Consider the following 7,729-nt stretch of genomic DNA (forward strand, 5'->3'; position numbering starts at 1 on the left):
ACTTTTCATGTTAGGTTGCAGGGCTTTTGAAAAAAACGTCTTCTAGGCCCCCAGAAAGCGTAGCGCATTGTTAGACATCTGTTTCGGTTTTCCGTACCAAGTCACGTGACCTAAAATAGTTCAGGGGACCGACCAAGTAACAACCTGATTGTAGGCTGCTGCATGCTTCCTTTCGCAAGTAGCGGTGACGGTTGAACTCCAATAACACAGACAGCAAAAATAGGCTTTCCGGCACGTGCGAGATATGACGAACGCATCCACAAAATTTGAAAGTGCAGATGTACGGTGGATCAACTGATGCATCACAGGAGTTACGTTGGCAGTAGGTCTGTTTGTGAAATATCCTGGAGAATATCAGATCTAAGTCCTCATTATGATATTATTTGCTTGGGGTTTTCCTTGTTTTAAAATTTTCGAATATGTCTTAGTGTTATGCAACCTAAAAATGCGTTCGTATTTGTTTGTATGCAAGCTAACGATCTCGGAAAATGCCCACTGTTATAAAGTTGGTCAGTTCAAAGGACGGTATCGTTACGCTATCATAAAGGGTCGTTAAGTTTCTAAAAGTGATTGCTGAAAAACACACCGGGGATCAGAGCCCCTATTTAGTCTATTCACTAGTTGAAATACTAAATCGAAGTATCAAATATCTACGAAAACCTTTGTTTTGAAACTCACTTCGCGAAATCCCACTTGCGCTTTCTATGTAGAACAAATCAACATTGGGTTATTGCAGCAATCTGTTATCAGAATTTTAGCACAAAGTTTTTTACATCCTCCAAAATTTATTTTTCACTTAGTATATTATGCCGCAATTTTTGTGGAACAATAAAAACACTGTTCCTTCACACATTTTTCTACCAATCAACCAGTTCAGAAATTAAAAGATCGAGGTGAGTCGATCCGTTCTTTGAAGTCGCCACGACAACCAACTAATCAAATCCAGTGCCTTTGGGGTTGTGTTCTTGGAATATTGGAGCGGAACAGTGTTATCTATGCGATAAAGGGCAAAACCTCGAGTAACATAGCTAGAGGACGGCTTGATGAAGAGATAACATTGTACAAAGTTGTTTTGTTACTGCATTTCCGAAAGAATTTGCTGTTTCCAATATAAACGTTGAAACTTTGTTTGGACTGGAGATTACGTTCGGCGGAAAGTCAGGAGACCGCTTTAAGTAGCTAGGCCACGTTGTGTGTAGTGATTCTTCTTAGATTATCTACGTGTTTCCGCAGGTAGTGAGTTGATTTCAGACGTCAATTGGTGTTATTTATTGAGTAATTAAAAAACTATTGTACCATCCCATTTCAACAAAAAGATAGCTGCAAAAAAAATAAGGCATAGTTTCTTTTTATGCCTAACCTTTAATCAATACATCGTTTCCACTACTTATCACGAAGCGAATTCCCAAATGCAAATCTTTAATGAAATACCGGCCCTGTCGTAGTGAGGATTCATGAACATCATTTCCCAAAGCCCACGTATTTCCAACAAACCGGGGATCGAATTCGAAAAATTAGTCATAAAAACTCTATCGCTTGTATAGACGCAATGCACTACTCGTAATTCTTCGACTACCCACGCTTGGTTTCGTCATTCTTGGGACTCAACATGTGTCCCCTATAATCCGTCAATCTTATGTTCTACTCGAACCCAAATCGCACGAAATTAGCGGAATACACTCATTTGCAAATCAATTTGATTTAGCGAGAGAGTCACCTGAAGTCCAACTGAATCTCTCTGAAACTTCTCTCGTTATGGGGGTCCATCCACAACTGTAGAGTTCTCAGTCGCATAACACTGCGGTCAGAGGTCTTAGTCAGTCTAACCCGTAGGGACGATCGTGGAGACCCAAGGATGATTGATAGCTTATTGCCTAACACTCGCAGGGCCGGACCGGGTTTTTGAGATTGAAATATAGGGGAAATACAAAACTTCCATTAGTAGGTCCATGGAAGTTATCAACTGGCCACATAGCTAAAACGCTGTGACTAATAGAATGTCATCCGCCAATCTGGAAAGATGTCATTCGAACCGAACAAGGATTAAGACTAAACATCAAAGTTAGACTGCGTGATCCATCCAAGAATTCGGGAAACCTTCGAAATTTCGAATCACATAGAGCAAATTGTAAACAGAGAAAAGTTACTAACTATCCACTGNATTTCATATATATATATATATATATATATATATATATATATATACTTCGGAGAATGGAAATTATATTGCCCATACATTTACGTGGAGGTACTGGAATAGCAAATAAAAACCAAGAGGACCATTCCAATGAGTCGAGGTTGCATCGAACTTAGAGCCATCTTTAGCTTCCATAGTAAATCTTCTAAAGTACACCAAATTAATATCCATGAAAAATTTAATTTCCAGTACATCCGGTTGCTTGTTTTAGCGAACCGGCATTGCTGTCAATCCGCTGTGAAAAAAGGTAAGCAACGTATATTTACAATGTGTTTTATGAGAAAGGGTACATTGAAAAAATTTACCAGCTTCACTAACATAAAAATGCTTTCGTGCCAAAAGTACGTAGTAGGTAACAGTGTTTCCTTGGGTTGAACTAAGTTCTACGTTGTTGCACACCAAGCGAGTGGATAGAGACACTTCGTATCAGTTACAAAAAAGCCTGATGAGAGTAAGCCTCATGTGGATCGGTATTCATCATCATCATCATCATCATCATCATCATCATCATCATCATCATCATCATCATCATCATCATCATCATCATCATCATCATCATCGTCATCATCATCATCCTCATCATTGTCATCATCATCATCAAAATCCTCATTAAAATCATCATCATTGATTGCATGATATCAGCGTTCAGTGTTGAGCCATTGCTGGCGGAGTATAACGGAGCAGCGAATCGAGGTGAGTCGGCGAACAACGAAATTCCCTCAGAAAACCATGCCAACCTCTTCTGAGATGAAATTGTAAATGTAGTAATGTGTTCCTCCCAAGTGACTAGAATGGCCGTAATAATGAAGGCGCCGACACTGCCATCTGTAGAGAAAGAAAAGTGCATGGCTTGAATTTTCGCGCTCCAATTGTGCGAATGTTGACCATGACCGCCACTCTATCATTGTTATGGACCGCGGTTTGCTTAATGCCTTCTCAAAACCTCAAACCCGAGTCCCGGTAGCCGCTTGGTAGCCCGATGCGCTTGGGTAAGCCAAACGAAGACAAACAATATTCGGATCACCGGATCTATTTAAACCTGACTCGTACAGGCATGTCATGTGGAGCAGAAAATGGGCTGTTTATAAAGCTCACGTGATAGCTCTAGGCGGGTTAAAAAGCGATACTAAAATTAGAAGTCAGCTGTGAATGGCACGTGAAGAACAACCAATTAAATCTGTCTCAGCGTTTGCCATTATTCCATTGGCAGTCGTGTAGTCCAGTGGCGGTCGGAGCTGCTTCTCTCAATACTCACTCAATACGGTCGAAAGTCATCTAAGATCAAAGCGTCTGGGACTGAGCAGATGGTACCTGCAGAACAAAGCCGCATTTGGAGTGGAATAGTAATGCCCTACTTTTTGTGTCCTCAGCTGTGGTCAGTTCTCAGTAACCGAGAAGGACAGATTATTAGGTCGGCGGCTGTGGGCACGTCCAGAAAGAATACCCCGAAATTCGTTAAATTCTAAGGACCGACTTCTATGTAATCGCCCAAGCCCACTTTTCCCGAACAAATCTTCAAGGTTTCCCATTTTCTTGAGGCGCAGACTTTTGAATGGAAGCCTCAATATGGTGACTGAAACAAACCGCTGTTTGGCCTGAGCAATCGGAAAGTACCATTTAATTGCACATGTGACTTGTCCCCTGGTGGCCCTTCTTGACCCTTTTCTACCATGGAACATACAAATGTGACTTGTCCCCTGGTGACCCTCCTTGACCCTTTTCTACCGTGAAGCGTAACGTCACTGGATCGCCCGATTTTCTGTTACCCCCAGATATTCCCTATTTATTCCGACGCCCATTGGTGAGAAACAAAATGGGAGCTCGATGAAACCATGCGAATATCTGCACATAGACATTTTAACAGTCCGTACTATAGGTCAAATTGACAAACACGCTTGGTGTGCCCACAGCCCATACTCTCTTCAAATTGATATGTGCGCGGAATTCCAATCGCCGTCTACACATACTACTTGATTAGTAGCTAATTATCATCCGACAGTTCAAATTCCCCATTGTGACTCGTACGTAGATCATCAAAAACAGCATCGGTGTGAGTTTCGATCTGCAAATCAGTCATCCATCCCCGTACGGAAGCCACGTGTTGGATTGTCCCCGGTGTTTGAGGAGAACTCACGCGATATTCGCAGCGTTACCGTAGCTTGCACAATATTATAATCACATTCCTCGCATGCTATTCCACTAATGTCTGATTTTTTGCTGCGACCGACAGGTCAGTACAATCAGCCTCAGGGTAAGTTTAGTCAGCAAAACGCTGTTTTGAAAATTCTATCTGATAAATACCCGGAAGCTTACATTGATCAGATGACATAACAGCAGCGCGGGGTGCCAGATAGGCACGAAGAAAACCCCGGGTCTCGTTTGCGGAGCATTCGGTGGTATTCTTTCAATGTGACACCTCAAATGTGTGTGACTTTGTTTTGTTCGTTTTCGGGAAACCGCAGTTACCGACATGATACACTTGTTCTTTGTTCTGGATCCATCACAGTTCCTCAGTACTGTCGTAGAATTACACTTTTGAACTGGGCCACGTGATTTCGATCCGATCGCGAAGATCGAGAGTAGTTTGTGAGATTTCTGTGTCGTTTCCAGGTAAGCCTACTCATGACAACTCGTGGCAAAATTTTAACGAGGTTTTTCCACAGGTTTTCACGTTACCAGATGAGCTTCATTTGAGAGTACCGGAAATATCATGTTCTGTGACGTTTGCGCATGAATGGCATAAAGGCGGTGAACGCAGTAATTTGATTTCGGTATGTCATCATTGCGTAGCTGATTCCAATAGGGTATGTGAAGACAACACAAAGACACAATGAAAACACAGGGCAACACGGGACAAATGTTTCTGTTCATTCACCATTTATGGACAAATATTCAGTCGTTCCAAAACGAATAGTACAACAACTTCAGCTTAACTAACACCAAAACTCCTTAGCTTTGGAATCCCTTGAGTTCTGAAAGTTTTCCTTTGATTTAAATCAGGTTTCACGGTGTTGCAATTCAAGATAGTGAACTGAGATTCAGTTATGTCAGTGCAAGCAATTACGATGTCATGGGGATCAGTATTCATCATCCTTGCTCCTTCCTGATCACCATCGTCAAAATCGCCATCGGTAGCATGATGTCAGTGTTCAATGTTGCTCCTTTGCTGCCGCGGGGTATTTTGCAGCATTGAACTAATTGAAGTTTGCAAACAACGAAATTTTTACCAGAGAGTGGGTGAGCGTTTTACGGAGCATTACTGCAGGACAATAACGCAGTACCGTATTTCTCCCAGGTGTGATCAGAATGGTCATAAAAATGGAGCAACGTTACACCAGCCACACCATAAGGAATGACTAGTTATTAGTGCCATACCTAAAACGTCACTCTCCGATTTTCAGTTGTTGCTGGTGACCGCTAATATGTCATTTAATACGGCCAAAAACCAAAGCGTCTGGGACTGAGGAGAATGTGTACATGCAGTACAAAGCGGCATTAGGAGTGGGACAGCAATGCCTTATTCATTGCTCCGTCTGGTTCGCCAAGTTCATCGGAACCGTGCACGTCAGACTATTGGGTCATCGGTTCCGGCTGCTTCTAGAAACAAGCAGTGTGCCTCGTAGGTCTCTGTTCCAAGTCAGAGGCTAGATCCACGGTTTTTGAACAAACCTCCAAACTCTGCCACTGTCTTGTATGTCAGACGTCCGAATCAAGGGCTCAAGGTGGATGCCTCACTTTCTCCCGCGTAACAGAGAAGCATCCTTTGCTCACACAGTTCTTTGTCCACGGATGCCATGCTACCCGAAGGTTGCACGAGGGGTGGGATACTGCCAGGTTGTCCAAGTCTAGACAGGGGAGGCCGAGAGGCAGAGGTCGGGTTCAAACCACGGACCTTCTGGTCAGTAAATTCGCGCTCTAACCACTTGGACCATCTCTCCGGACCATCTTGCCGGACGCAACCATGTCTGGGCTGACTGCCTAGATGAGGGGGTGGCGGCGGAGTCGTGGGTCAAATTGTCCACGGGTGACAACTTCTCAACCGTTTTAAAGTTCTTAGAAGAACGTTCACCGTACTGAACGAGTCCTCGAGAATTCAGGCCGATACACTGCGTTTCCCCTGACCTTCGAGCAACATTTGGCTAAGAATGAAAATATTTCGACGGGGCTGTTCACCGATCAATTTAGGAGATACGCTTCACTCAAGAGGACAGATAGAAAGACGATGATAACTGCTTTCTGCACCTGGTCGTTAGGCCTTTAAACATGTGGCTGGTGGTAATTACTAGAGTAGAATTTTGGAAACACTGACAATTTTCGGCAGTTCGACCCGAATCCTCACCTCACCGGATGCTGCAAGCTGATCTACAGGGCCCTTGAATCATCGGATTGATCAGGAAGTGTCACGTTCAAAAGACGAATTCCCCCTTAACGTCTGCATTTTGGGAGCATGCAGACGAATTTCTCAATCGTATTTTGATGTTTTCAGCCATAATAAGGCAACAAAAATAGTGAAAAATGCCGCTGGACCCATACTAACAAACTATTCTTTGCCCAGCAGATGACACGAAATTACGCATTTGGAATGACCACGTGATCCGCGTCAGTAATGCTTGCCGCGTATGGGCCACTGAATCTGTGATATTTCGGCAACATAAATGTTCCTCTATTCTCTAAGTTGGTTAGTGTATCAACCATCTGCTGAGTGAGGTCTGGCATGTTGTCTTCAAAACAGGGACGTAGAATTGGAGCGAAATGTTTGCTATCAGTCCCTCTAGATAGCCGTCGGTTGCGATCACGTTGACAAAACTCCCCAGTTTAGTGTCCATTTCATCTATGGTACGGGTCTGTATCGCTCGGTTCGTTCATTCCTCGGCAGCTCAAAACTGTGGAATTTTCTTCATTCCCCTGTGAATATTGATTGCACGAAAAATGCGGCTGATAAGAGTGAGCAGGTCTAATCCCACCACCCAGGCAACTAAACTTGACTATGAGTAGTATGTTTGTGAACGGTCTGTTAAGATACAAGAATTCCATGCAGGTCCTGAATCGCATTGACTCGTACTCAATGACAAAATACACGAAATACTAATTTTCTCGAACATTCTATACTTGCGGCATTTCCTTCAGTCATGTCTCTCCGGCTTAATAAACATTTTACCCATCTTGGTTGACAGCATAGAAACTTTTCGCAGGTGTTGTGGACCACATGTTTCATTGGTGTCAATTGGTTTCACTCAGCTGATGTTTTTCGACCGAGCGCGTTTCACTGAACTTTTAGCCTACTGTTATACTGCTGTATTTCTGATCAAGAGTGTTTTCTCAGTTTCGTATGTGTTGAATACATTACGGTTAAAAAGCCGCGGGAAATCGACCGAGCGCACTGAACTTTTAGCCTACTGTTATACTGCTGTATTTCTGATCAAGAGTGTTTTCTCAGTTTCGTATGTGTTGAATACATTACATTACAAAAGCCGCGGGAAATGACTCCGGAACGTGATCAATCCGTTAGGAAAAAAGTATATATATATATAT

At 42.9% G+C, this 7,729-nt stretch overlaps 1 protein-coding gene across 1 annotated transcript in view; it reads left to right on the forward strand.

Moving 5' to 3' along the window:
* The window catches only part of T265_08348 (hypothetical protein), a gene marked incomplete at both ends in the record, with an annotated part of 45,283 nt that overhangs the window by 27,369 nt on the left and 10,185 nt on the right, over positions 1–7,729 (forward strand). The window lies entirely within an intron of this gene.

Source organism: Opisthorchis viverrini (genome assembly GCF_000715545.1).
Source record: "Opisthorchis viverrini unplaced genomic scaffold opera_v5_214, whole genome shotgun sequence".
Taxonomy (NCBI): Eukaryota; Metazoa; Platyhelminthes; class Trematoda; order Opisthorchiida; family Opisthorchiidae; genus Opisthorchis; species Opisthorchis viverrini.